We start from the raw sequence: 14609 nt of genomic DNA, 5'->3' as shown, positions 1-14609 counted from the left end.
CAACAAGCATCACAAATATTTCGTGCCTTATTCCAGCACTACACCTTTAGTTCATGCATGTTCGTCACACAGGTAATGACCACAGGCACTCCACCAAACTGGAAGGAGACAGCAGAGAAGGGGCAGGTGGGCGGACATAAGCATTGAGAAAAGAGAGTTCAAAATGATGCTTTTCAGAAATTGGGCGAGCTGCTTCAACACCTTTTCCGCCTTCAGGAAGAGACTGTGCAACACGCTGCTGGGGAACTAGGAGGTATACTGGCAAACACACTGAAAATGAAGTGGCAGCCGGTGGGGGCACTTGTTTGTCACTGCTGGCTTCTGGCTGCACACAGGTTGGTCAAGGGCACAACCACATCACACAGTGGCTCACACACTTGCAGATATGTGTTGTGCACTGACACAAGGCAATGACAGTGGCAACAGGGGAACAGTGGCTGATATGACTCTCCACGCCAGCATGGTGAGTCGTCTCTGGACGCGAGATTTTCCATTGCAACTTTCGCTGCACCACCCTCGGTACGCCTGCCTCTGGAGACGGGTCGTCCTAGAGAGGCCAAAAGTACAGCACCGCATTGCTCTTCCCAGAAGGCCGTGAGGAGGGATCCTGTCTCTGCAAGGTAGCGACCATTTAGCGGTGGCCCATTGTTATCTGGGTCAGTGGCAGTGTGGCCTGCACCCTCTGCTGATATGGGCGCATCCAAACAGAGGCTGTGAAGTGCAGCAAGTGCGGTGATGATGCGCACTGTCAACTCCCACTGGCAGTGGTGCATCCGGTGCCCTTGAAAGCACCGGAAGCAGCTCTTCGGCACACCAATACAGCGCTCAGCCACAAATTGTGTGAAAGCATGTGGCGTGTGTACAGGCCTTCTGCTGAGTCGGGTCTGTGATGCCACGCAACTGGTGCAAGCAGCCATGATTCCAGTGGGTAGACATAGTCTCCTGCATAACAAAAAATGACGCAGCTAAGCATGTCCTTTCTCAGTGATCTCAACAGCCTTACAAGACACACTGCTATACAGTAGAAGACTCATGCCAAGTAGCCCAGATCAAGCTTTGCTAAATATGACATTCAAGAGCATACAGACACGCAGGATTGAGATGTATAAATGAGCACTGCTGTAAGGTCACTTTTACCACCATATTCATATAAATTATGCGCTATGATTGCCTACAAAACACAAGCACTGTCAGGTGCATTTTGCTTTGGTTTCTTCAACAGGAAAGGCTATGCATTTCAACAATTTATTACGTGTCCTGTGTTTCTGCTGCAATTAACAAAAGGGTGGCAATACACTGTATCATGCTGTAACGTGTCTGCATTGGTGTAACTGGCCAGATTGATTCTTGCAGCTTTAGCAGATCCGGGCAAATGCATAGTGCTGGAGCTCAATATATGTGACTGAGTTCACTCGACGGGTGACACGGCTATTTTACTGCTTACCCCCCCCCCCCCCAAAAAAAAAAAAAATCACCGTCATCCAGCAGGCCTTCCTGCGCCTTGATGGGCCGCCAGACGAACGCGTCGCGGAAGGATCCGGGTCAGGGCGAGTCCACGGCCAGGATGCGCATGTTCGCGCCACAGATCTGAGAAAAAAACACACACAGCCCGTACTCACTCTCGCTGCCGAGGCCCGCACTTGTAGCTGAACTCATGCGGTCAAAATCAGTGGCCGATGTATCACGTTCGCAGCGTAGAACCGATTGCGGCTCGTTCGCAGCACTGCCCCCAGACTCCTTCATAGTGATGAGTGCCAAATCGACACACCCGACGACGCCGGAGATGCTGCTGCGGCGAAAGTTTAGGCAAAGGAAGCCCTCCTTCGCCGCCGCCTTCTCCTCGGGTCTCCTCGGAAAGCGAACACACCCTTTCTGTGACCCAACGTTGAAATTGGTTTCCGCTACCTGCCGCAAAGACTTGCTGACAGTCGGTTGGGCTGCGCCGACGTTTTCTTCATTTCCAACGGCGCCTTGAAACCCACCGGAGGCGAAGAAGCGCAGCGCGCACAGCACCTCCCCATTGAAAAATCTCGTATATATGTGTTAAACGTGTCTCATATATGCGCAATTATTGGATATGTGTCCACATATATGGTCGTATGAATACGTGCTCGTATGGCATACGCGTTCCTCTCCACGTATGGCAAAACACATATATACAGGTGATACGTGCCTCATATATACGCTATTGGATACGTGTCACACCCGTCCCTCGTATATACGAGGGCCACGTAACCTTCGTACAGATACGAGGGCCTCGACATGGGGATACAATGGCCTTGCAACACGTACTCTGGTGTACAGTTAATAGCTCTGAATATGTAGGCTACCTGAATGAACTTGCAACCCTTCAGTGCAGCAAATGCTGCATGCCAGCACTAAATACCAGGGTGCAGTCAATGAAATAATTTTTCTTGCTGCCATTATTTTATCATTTTTATCTGACTACAGTCATTGACTACAGGGTCAGGTGCAGGCTATGATTAGTTGATGTCCCTCAGCATGTCCGCCAGGTAGCAATTCAACTGCTCTGAACGTTTTCTCATCCTCGGCAGCTTGTGCAGCTTTGATGTATGCATCAAATGCATCTGAAATAGTATTAATCATTTCAAAATTGAAGACATGCAGGTGCTGTAAAATAAAGGTATTTAAGTCATGCACACTTAAATAAACAAATGCCTTTGTCAGTCAGGAAATGTACCTAAATAAAAGAGGCTTACTGCCCACAGCTGCTAGCTTTTCTGAGCTCATCCGAGGCTTCTGCATGGCACCAGCCTTAAGGAATTGCCGGCATACTGAGCCGGTGATGCTCCTTCCTTGAACGCTCTTTCCCCTAAGGCTCTTCGGGGAAGGAGCATCACCAGGAAGGAGCGTCACTTTTGTGGGGAACCCCACAAAAGTTTTGTGGCGTCCTTGCAAAACAGGAAGTCTCGACCTTGGGAAAGAAGCCAGTGCCACCGCTCTGCACTGACAATTTCCGCTCCCGAGGTAGACCTGCAATAAAACAGCTGCACATATGCTTTGTTTAAAGCCCTATAACAGATTAGGGAGAGAGTTATTATTTGCCACATTAAAACTCCTAAAATCCTATTCCTCAGGACTCCTATATGTAACATTACGAAAATGGCAGTTTTCTTTGCAAACGCTACTAATGATAAAACATGACACATCGCTCTCTTCTTCGGAGTGAGCAGCGCGATGGGCCACCAGGTCACGTTTATGTGCAATCATATAAGCTGCCTTTGACAACATAGATGAGCCTTTTTATCTCTACTTCAGGCTCCACTGCACCCTGGCAACAGTAATGCTGCCAAATATTCGGAAGCACAGAACTAACAGATGAAAGATTATGAATATTTAAAACACAGCAATTAAATCTTAGCACAAGAGGCTGTGCTAATTAGAACATGAAAGGTGAAAGGTTGTGGTCATGGTCTAGTGATCTAAGAGTTCATTAAGCAAAGCTGCCCTGACCTGTCACAGGTTCAAATTGTGCCTGGGGCTCCTGTCCAGGCAATTTTTTCCGCTCCATGCCATTTGGATGGAAAATTTCACGTGTCGGAGAGGTGTGCACTGATGCTCAGCCCTATACGTTTCCACAGTTTCTAGATTGCCTGCAGTTACCAAGAACGAGAGCTAAAAGCATTTCAAGCTTACAAACTAGTTCTAAATATGAGAAGCCATCGTACCTGGCCATTGACCTCTGCAAGAACACCTGGATTCCATGGTGCAGCAGGACCCATGCTAGTGGAAGCCTGGAAAGTGTGCAAAGTGTTCGCATTTGCAACAAGAGTAATGTACAGTGTCGGTGAAGTCTTAAGCCTAAAGGCTTTTCGCTTCAGCCGCATAACAGAGCCATTACAGCAATAATAAAGACCTAGTGACCTTGAAATGCTAGCAGGTTTCTTCTTGCGATACACAAGCTTCCTGCTTGAATGATCCGCTACAAGAAATATTCTAGAAACATTGATTTCACTGCAGCTGAATGCTGTAGCCTTAACACTTTTGACCTAGACTGTACATGGTACATTAAAGGGACAGTGAGGAGAACTCAATCAAATTTCCTTTGTAAGCAAAATCTGATAGTTCAGCATTTCATGGCTTTGTTGCCGCTTGTCCGAGAGCGAAAGATGCATTTATTTCAAAGAAATTTGATTTCGAAGTTGAAAAAGTTTTTCCCGCCACTCCGATTCAGACTCGGGAACTCTAATGACATCACGGCGCACTCATATGACGTTACAGGACGCAGTGACGTGAAACATGACCTAAACGCAGACTCCGTGATATCTCGCGGCTAGCGGTGCGGTCTAGCAACAGCCAAAATGAAAGCTACCGCCGCCACACGTTGAAGGCATCTATCGGGGGTCGCTACCATTGCTTCGTTTACGTTTGCACCAGCGTCTTGCCGGCGTTACGATGGATCCCGTTCCCGAGCCCGATGACAAAGTTCTCGCAAAAACTCCGGCCCGCATTTCTGCGACCTCTGCCCCACAGAGCGTGCGATGCCTTTGAAGGAGCACGGTTAGTTAGGCGCCGGCGGGTCATTCCCCCTTCCGGCATGAGCAGCCGTTGCAAATTAAATATCATAACCCCAGTGCGGGGAGTCGCGAGGGGCCAGGACAAGGTCAGATTGCCCTGTGGCGGCGATACCTGTATTTTGGTTCTTGCTATTTTCTACTTTACATGAGCTTTGTTTTTCAGTAAGAGTTGCGTTTTTGTCATCAGGAGCTTATATTCTATCGATACAAGCCAACTTCAATTTCTCCTCAGTGTTCCTTTAATTGGCATCTCCAGGAGATTTTAAAGCACTTTGAGTTTACTATCACATTACACTTCTTGAACCTTGTCTCAGTTGCGAGAAATAATTCTGCAAAATAATGAAATGTCAACAACTAGAACACAAACAAAAACTGCATTCCGACCACAAAGCCATCGCTAAACAAAACTGCTCTGAGCTGCCACAGGTTAAAATTGTGCCTAGGGCTGCTCTGCAGGCAATTTTGTTTCTGCTTCATATCATTCCGACAGAAAATTTCCCATTTCCGAGAGGTGTGCAGTGATGCTCATCCCCATGTTTCCAGTTTCTAGATTGTTTGCCTGCATTTATCAAGGATGAGAGCAAAAAGCATTTCAAGCTTGCAAAATCATTCTTGTAAGATCGACAATTGGGCTTTGATGCCCCAGCGCCCCGTGCTGAAGAAGGAGCAAAACACAGGCGGAAGACGAGGCTGACAAAGTTCAATTTGGCGCACTGGAACGCTTGGCTACCGAGGTGCGCTGTACTAGCAAAGATTGTGGCCGTCGACACTTCTTTTTAGCACTGCGCACCCAGCCCCTCCACAAGTGTAAAGACGCAAATCAAACTGTGGACGGTCACAATCTTTGTTAGCACGGCGCACCCCGGTAGCCAAGCGTTCCTGAGCACCAAACTAACTTTGTCAGCCTCGTCTTCCGTCTGCGTTTTGCTCCTTTATCAGCACTGGCCGATGGGGCATCAAAGCCCACTTGTCTTAAATTCTAAATATGCGACACCTTCATACCTGGCTGCTGACCTCAGCAAGATATCCAGGTTCTGTGGTGCAGCAGGATCCATGCTAGTGGAAGACTGCAAAGTATGAAAAGTGTTCACAATTGCTACAAAAGACTAATGTACAAGGTAAATTAAAGGGCAACTTCAGAGGATTTTCAAACATATTCTGTTTACTATCACATTACACTTCTTGAGCCTGGTCAGAGTCCCGAGAAATAATTTTTCCATATAAGGAGCAAAGAAATAATGAAATACCATTAACTAGAACACAAAAATACTTGATTTCAATCAACAGATCAAAATATGATGTTAAAGAGTTTTACTGGTAACACTGGTGACTCACATTCTGTAATGCACCAACTAGCTTTAAAGGAGTATAAACACCCATCTTTTGGGTGTGTGTTTTTGCTTTCTAATGAGGCATCAGGCATTATTATACATGATTACCTTGTGGTATTCTCCTATTCTCAAGTCTAGCAAGAGAACGGCAGTTCACAATTGATAGCGAGGTAAGGAAAAAGGTAAAAGAATATGTCTATTTAAGGAAGGTATCACTAGTGACAACTGATCCGGATCATGAGGGAATAACTAGAAGGATAAGATTGCGATGGAGCGCATATGGCAGGGTCTCTCAGGTCATGTATGGCAGTTTACCAATATCCCTCAAGAGAAATGTGTACAACAGCTGTATCTTACCAGTGCCCACCTTTGGGGCAGAAACGTCGAGGCTAACAAAAAGGGTTCAGCTTAAGCTGAGGACAACGCAGTGAGCCACGGAAATAAAAATGACAGGCGTAACGTTAAAGCAGTATAACACCTACCGTTTGGGTGTGTGCTTTCTTGTTTGTAATGATGCATAAGGCATTATTATACATGGAGTAGCAGCTAGTAATCTCTTACGACCGCTTAATAATTTATAATAGCATTTATTTTTCGTCCAGTTTCGTCTTCAACACTTGAACAAGAACAGTGACGTCAATGTGTGCTTACACGTCACGAGACATGAAAAAACAGCAATATAATCGCTGCTTGCACATTTGTTGTCATTCCAGCAATTGAGGAAGGCTGATTTCAACACTGCAGTAAATTAGAACAATGAAGCAGCGATTCTATGGACATTTTTCCATGGCTCACGTGAAGGAAAAGCCCTCTTTGACGTCAGAGCCATCGTTCGGCTGTTCCAAAACTGAAACAGCATGACAGGACAAAACAATTAAAAATTATTTAGTGGTTGTAGGCAAACATCCCATGGTGATTCATGCATAGTAGCGTCTTCTGCATCATTGAAGAAAAGAAAACATGCCACCAAAATTAGGTGTCTATACTCCTTTAGGAGACCGGAAGCAGGAAAAGTGGTTGAGGGAACACACGCGGGTTAATGACATCCTAGCCAAAATCAAGAGGAAGAAATTGGCTTGAGCGGGGAATGTATTGCGAAGGTAAGATAGCTGTTGGTCCTTAAGGGATTCCAAGAGAAAGAAAGCATAGCAGGGGGCGGCAGAAGGTGAGGTGGGCGTATGAAATTAAGAAGTTTGCAGGCATAAGGTAGGCGCAGCTGGCAAGACATGGTTAATTGGAGAGACATGGGAGAGGCCTTCACTCTGCATTGGGTGTAATCAGGCTGATGATGATGAAGATTCTCCTATTACTACTAAATAATTTATAATCGAATTTCTTTCTCGCGACGTTTCAGTTTCAAGAGCTGAATGGGGACTATGACGTCAAAGTGAGCTTATAGGTCATGCGAGGCATGAAAAACTGCAATATAATCGGTGCTGCTACATTTGTCATTCCGACTATTGAGGAAGGCTGGCTTCAACACTGGAGTGAATTAAAACGATCAACCAGCAATTATATCGCATTTTTTCCATGCTTCACGTTACATATAACCTCTCTGATGTCACAGTCTTCACTCGGCTGTTGAAACCGAGACAGCATGGCAGAAAAATTCGATTATAAATTATTTATAGGTCCCATTCAAACACCACATGATGATTCATTCATAGTTGTGTCTTCTGAATCATTGTAGGGAAGAAAACATGCCACCAAAATTAGGTGTCTATACATCTTTAAATCTTTAAATTATCATTGGGCTTTTTCAAATTGCCGTGCTCGGAGAGCCTGTTCGCTGCCAGAAAATTCACTCCTGACAGGAAGGTGCATCATGCTCACATGAGCTGGTCGCCGCCAGAACCAGCCTGCTGGCAATCACGGCGCCAAGGCCGTCCATGGATCACGGAAGGCGAGTGCCCTCTGCTGCTTTGCTTGCTGTTGCGTCTCATTGCTCGCATGCGTACGGTAGAAATCTGATCCTTGGGAGCGAAAGAAAGGACGTTAGTTATTCAGGGCAGCCGCGGACTCTTGCACTCAGATGCATACATCGGCAGCAACAACGCAAGTATATGTCCTTCAGTGCGTTGTGTGCTGTCGTTAAGTCTGCATGTAAGCTTCGAGATATTCTCAAAAGCATATGTGACGGGCAGTCGCAGTCTAAAGACTTGCATTTGACACCACATAGGAGGGCTAATTGGAAAGCGTTATTTGGAAAGACATGGGAGAGGCTTTTGCCCTGTAGGTGTAGTGAGGCTGATGATGATGAGGAGGGAAAACTGCGCATGCACTGCTGAAACAACATGCTGTAGTCTCAGATTATTGCATATTAGTTAACTACACACTAATTACTTGGGCGCCAATGATCGACCCTGCCTATACAGACTCTCCTGTGGTAGTTGTAGTTTCTGTTTGTGAACTAATTCCTGTGGGCTGTAAGCAGAAAACAATCAGGATATGTTCCACTCAACTGTAGTCTGCCGCCCTCCAACTGTTAATATTGCTGCCAGCAAGTAATGCACACATTATTTTGACAAGCGTGCATATCAGCTGGTTGAACATTTTTCTGAAGTGCGTGCAGTGTACAAATTTAGCTGCACGTCTTGTCTGTATGCTATCGCTTTTACTGCAGAGCTAGCACTCGAATGAAAGGCATTACAATCTGGCCTTGCATGTCGGCCCCGCACTGTGTGTGCAGGCATGATGATCCACACGGGGAAATTATTTCTTTTTGATGAGTCAAATGCAAGGTGAAGTATGCATACGGTATTTCTCAGGTATTTTAAGCACTTGTGGCAGAAGACCCGAGCACCAAGCTTTATGGCAACGACCGAATCGGCACATGCAAGGTTATGCTTCATCTTCAGCTGTAAAATGAAAATGACCTCCGTAGAGAATAAAAATTTTGAACAACAAATTTGGCAGAGCACACATCCACGCCAGCCGGCAGCCACTACTTAAAGGGCCCTGACCACCCTCTGGCTGAAAATGTCCTCTACCAAGGTTGTTGTGAGGCACCGTCCCCGGAACACACAACCGCAAACAATCTTTAATAAAAGACATTATATTGGAGTTACATATATGGCAAACTAGCTACTTTTCCATGCTCCTCTCCTTCCATTCCCTCTCAGAGGTTTTTCTCCCTTCCGCTTAGTCCACTAGCTCTAGTCCTCTATCCCTGCTTGTTCTGTGTGGCTGCCCTTCCGTTTACAAGAGTAGACAGCACCCCTTTTGTTTGAAAGTGAAATGGGGAGCTTTCGGTGGCGTCCACGTTGGGCCTGTTATGAACGGAATGCACACCAGCCGAAGAGGATTAAGGTGCAGATCCCATCGACAGGGATGACCACGGTGGCGCAGCAACAGCAGCGGCAATTTCGACAGCGTCATCAGGTGGCCGACGACTGCACAAAAAGAAAGGATGACTAGCTGGGAAGGAGCCTGTTCTTCCCACGCTCGGCTCGATGCAAATGACCTTCCCCCTTTGACTGGTTCTCTGCAAGAAGCGACCGACGATGGACAGATGACGGGAAGAGGGGAACGGTGCCTTCCAGTAATTAATCGTGTCTTGACAAGTGCCGCCCCGACCGGAGAGAGCCACCGCAGTTGTAGCCCACAGCGCAGCACCGATGTTTTCGATAGACACGTGAATAATAATTATCACCCCTCGTGAATAATAATTATCAGAGGCCCTATCCGTGTCTCACGTGGCCCGATTCGCTTTGGTAAGCCGCATAACCGAGGAATAGCAGGGCTTATAAATTTCCAGCAATACATATATTTAACCAGTATCATGGCACTGAGAAAACAGGCCACCGAGTTGCAAGCCGAAGCTAAGACAACGTGCTGCAATGAGAGAAGTGGGCTGTCCCGCAACGCCGTATCGGTGGGCTCGATACAAAGCTCTCTGTTGCTGAAGGCAGCCTGGCTGCTCCCCCAAACAATAAATATTTTACACAACAATGCGAGGAGGCAATATGAAAAATGAAAGTTTGACCTGACATGAAGCACACAATATATGAGAGAACAAAAAACAGAACGATGCTTCCATTCCACATGCGGTTCTCTAGTGTCCTACGCAATCTTTTACAATGGTAGCATTTAAGCAATATCTCTATACTACAATTCAAAGATCCGCTACAAAGCTCTCAGTTGCTGACGGGAGCCTGGCTGCTTCCCGCAACAATAAATACTTCAGACACACACAAACAGAGACGCCTGCCTGGCTCTGAAATATGCTGCTATGTAATGTACATATTGCGACTGGTAAGCGTGCGAGTGGCAGTAGCAGAAACATCCGCAGTAAAACTTCGCTCAGTACATACATGTATCTGTGCAACTGTTGTTGCTGGCTCAGACTTTTCAAGGTCCATTGCAGTGATTTTTCTTTTCGTCATCCTCTGGATAAGCTCCGCTTTTGTTACTGGAACACAAGAAATGAGAGATAAAATAATGAAAGCGACAGCAAACACAGGGCAAGCTACGGAAACGGATCAGTTATTGTGTCGCGTTCATTGCTTTCCAAAAATCATATGATGCGAAAAATTAGCAGATCTGAACACAGCCGATCTCTCCCTGCCTCATGCAATTACTTGAATTCATGAAAAAAATCACGATATATTATTTCGCTCAGAGTGACGCTTACGTCGAGACGTGCTACAACGCGACCACGCAGTTTTTCCCTTCTTTGGGAAGCATGCGCTGGGCTGCTGCGTGCTCGGATCGCAATCACAGAGGAAGTGGTATCGTAAGCGTTCTGCAAGTGGCGAAAATAACGAAGCGCCGACCAAAAGGTGTTGTCAAGATGGAAGGACGTTTCGACTGGTCGGCGCTCCGTTATTTTCGCCAATGTATTCACCCGACCAGACAAGATTTCGTCGAACCTTAGATTTCGTTCTGCAAGTGCTCGCAACAGTAAAAAAGCATGTGCATCGACTTTATGTAAAACGCCACCAAGCTTTGCTAAAAGCGTTAGGCTTGACTGTGCACGCATCACACGTTTGGCGCTTCTTAAATCTGACCACGTAGCGAAGTAACTGCAAAACTCACCTCCAAGCTCCATTACTTGGGCGGAATAGAATGCCTTCTCCTCTTTTCCGCCGCGCCAGTAGACGTCCTTTTTTTCGCCAAGTCGCTAACGCCAGTCGGTGAGGCATCATTGATAGGTGTAGCGCAAAGGAAACAAGGACGACATAGAGACGTGTACGATAGCTTTTGCGCCGTCGGTCGAAGTATTTCACGTACGCATAGCTCGCCGCAGCTGACGAACCCATAGTGGAAGTGTCACATGTGGCTGCAAAACACACAATCTAATAACTGTAACAACCACACACACCAACACGAGTGATGACGCAAACGTTGGACGCAAACGACCGCAGACTTGGATTGGCTTGGCGACGCGCACTGCACAGGGCGCTGCATACGATGATGATGATGACCTCTTCTTTACAAACCAGAATAATAAATACGTTTTATTCGTTCAATTTCGTCTGTTTGTTTCCTGCGGCAGAACTTGCGTCTCCGACCGTGATCTATATACCGCTCCATGTCGCAGCCTCCTCGTGCAGCGCATCCGGCCATCCAGTTGACTGCTGATTGACCGCATGTAGTAGCAGACGACGCGGGGCTCTACACACCATGAAATACTTATAGTTGAAAAGTTACAAATATACTTTGAAGGGGAAATAGTTATGAGTTCCGTGTCAAGCTGTGCCACAGAGCGTTGGTCCAACATAAGCAGAACCAACCGCAGAACCAACTAGCCCCTCAAATTGGTCTTGCACCTGTGACTGCCCATGGAGTGTGAATAGGGTGGCTTAGTGTAACTCTATGGGCTCTATCATGTATGAGCTTTATGGTACCGCTGTAACCTAAATTTTTGAAGTGTTCTGCGATTTTTGATCGCCACTGCATTAAACAAAGTAGTCGCTATGTGACAAATCGCCTTCGGTTTCGGTTTCAAAGCTGGAAGCTATAGTGGCACGCGGTGCCTGATTGTGCTTTGCGCTTTTTACTTAGTGCTTTAAGCAGAAAGTTTTGTGTGGCTTACGACAAACAGGAAGCACCTATAAAGTCTGGGCCTAGCCGTCAGACGACGCAAGAACATTTTCAGTTTCGGTTTTGAAATATAAAAGCTCCTGTTGCGCGGCTCTTGATCATAAATAACGCTGGGCCCTTCCCTGTTCTCTCCGATGTAAACAGCAACTTCTGTGTTATCTACGATGAAATAAACACTTCTTTTAGAACTCCCCTAAATGCAGCAAGTGCTTGAAAAGTCTGTAATTGCTGCAAAAAAGTATTTTCTGGCACGGTGCGTGGTAGATATCATAAGTACTATATTGCCACTGACCTAAAATCAGCGACTTAGGACAAGCAGAAGGGGGAAATATAGATTGCTGAATAGGTAAATTGATGCACTGAAAGAATTTATGTTAAGAAATCAGAAGTGTGAAAGGTACGAGGAGGAAGAGGCTCTCAAAAATAAACTGATAGTGTGCGCTAGAACACGGAACTGGGTAGCACAACCACGCCCTCGATCGAGGTGCTTTGATCGAGGTGATCAAGGACCTCTATAATTATTGTTTCGCAGTGTTCTCTGGCACACCGCTGTCGCGTCCGGGTCGTAATGGCAGCGGGTGAAGGTTTGGGCTATGCTCGAGACAATTAGTATAGCAAGGGACTCCGGAACTCATTTTTTTTTTAGTCGGAGGGCAGGACTTCGAGCTTATTTTGTTATTTATTTAATGTTCATTTACATAATAAATTTTACACACACACACACACACACACGCACGCACACACACACAATCACACACATATATATATATATATATATATATATATATATATATATATATATATATATATATATATATATATATGTTCAAAGCTTGATGAAATGTATCACGATGCGGTGACGACACTCCAGCTGTCAGGAAGACAACGAAAAGGATTCCAAAATTAACTGTTTAAGGGACTGACTCACGCCCACTAAGAACTGAATTACTCGGCGGCTGCAATAGGCTTAATCATGCGTGCTCGGCGGTCATCCAGCTGAATGCCATGCAGTTCTTGGTCGTGCTGAATTTAAAGCTGGCAAGGAACCTTCGAGATAGAGAACCAAAAACAGCAAGAATCTGGAAAAATGTGGAATCATTTGCACGTGGCCATGATCAACGGCATTAGTCTGGCCGCACGTCGCATTCCAAAACAAAATGATAAAGCCGCGTGCCGGAGGTTGTGAGTGCGAACGAACAAATGGTGCAAAGATTTATGGCAATATAAAATTATTTAAATGATCGAGGAGCTTAATTTATAGGTGGGAAGCTGTACGCACGAGGAGTGATCAATTCCATTAAAAAGCCTGTGCATAGTTTGTTTAAATTCTGCTAATCGTGATCATGTACACGGTCAGGTCGATATATAGTCGATCGAATTCTGTAGGGACATGACCGGTTTAGGTTACTCATATACCAAATGTTTTACAACCGGCTACTAAGCCAAGCAGCTCATGCAGCCCCACTGTGCTTTGAATTAAAAGAGGTTAGAACTAATATGTGCTTCAATTTTCCGAAATCTGATCCAAGTAGAAGCAAATGGAGATTGGGGGGCACATCCCCCCCTGAAAAATGTGGGGGGGGGGGAGGCAACCTTCCCCTTTGCCACCCCCCTGTTCCGTGGTTCTTGAGTATAGCCCACCTGAACTCGGGTAGGCAGCTCTATAGATACGTGATCGGCCCACTGGAGTGAGTATATCTCGCATATTTTATATCTGATATTGGTCGCAAAGCCGATATCTATTGGTAAACAAGTTTAAAACATCCGAGGTGTTCTGAGAGATGTTCGATCCAATGAAGCATTCGGTCAGGAAAGACCTTTGAAGGCAGTTCGCAGTGTATACCGGATTGTTTTTTCCGAATATATAGCTTTCGTCAAACTATAGGAACTTTTTGGAATTATTTTATTTACATTAGTCAAATAAGCCCTTCATTTCTGCAAGAAAAAAAAAACACACGAGTAAGCGGCCCAATAGATACGTGATCGGCCCGCTGGAGTGGGTATATCTCGCATATTGTATAACTCATATTGGTCGCAAAGCCAATGTCTATTGGTAAACAAGTTTGAAACGTCCGAGGTGTTCTGAGAGATGTTCGATCCGACAAAGCATTCGGTCAGGCAAGATCTTTGAAGGCAGTTCGCAGTGTATACCGGATTGTTTTTTTCTGAATATATAGCTTTCGTCGAACTATAGGAACTTTTTGGAATTCTTTTATTGACATATCTCAAATAAACCCTTCATTTTTGTAAGGAAAAAAACACACACGGATAGGCGGCCCTATAGATGCGTGATCGGCCCACTGGAATGGGTATATATTGCATATTGTATATCTGATATTGGTCGCAAAGCCGATGTCTATTGGTAAACAAGTTTAAAACGCCCAAGGTGTCCTGAGAGATGTTCGATCCGACGAAGCATTCGGTCAGGAAAGATTCTTGAAGGCAGTTTGCAGTGTATATCGGATTGTTTTTTTCCGAATATATAGCTTTCGTCTAACTATAGGAACTTTTTGGAATTCTTTTATTGACATATCTCAAATAAGCCCTTCATTTCTGCAAGAAAAAAAAACACATACGGGTAAGCGGCCCTAGTAATAGAATGAATAACAGAATAACAGAATGGTTAGAAAGGGCCAATGCAACATATTTTTACTAAGAACAGAAATTATGTTGACATGTCCTTAGTGTTCCTTTG

At 45.5% G+C, this 14609-nt stretch overlaps 1 long non-coding RNA gene across 1 annotated transcript; it reads right to left on the bottom strand.

Moving 5' to 3' along the window:
- Positions 1–3689: 3689 nt before the first annotated feature.
- LOC144104517 (uncharacterized) lies at positions 3690–10244 on the bottom strand. Its single transcript, XR_013308558.1, has 4 exons — positions 10183–10244; positions 7703–7842; positions 5541–5605; positions 3690–3755 (listed from the first exon to the last, which is right to left on the bottom strand). It is a non-coding gene; the product is annotated as an uncharacterized LOC144104517 (long non-coding RNA).
- Between the last annotated feature and the right edge of the window lie 4365 nt (positions 10245–14609).

Source organism: Amblyomma americanum, chromosome 1 (genome assembly GCF_052857255.1).
Source record: "Amblyomma americanum isolate KBUSLIRL-KWMA chromosome 1, ASM5285725v1, whole genome shotgun sequence".
NCBI lineage: Eukaryota > Metazoa > Arthropoda > Arachnida > Ixodida > Ixodidae > Amblyomma > Amblyomma americanum.
Note: the sequence above shows the minus strand (reverse complement) of the source record. Positions and strands in the feature narration are given on the sequence as shown.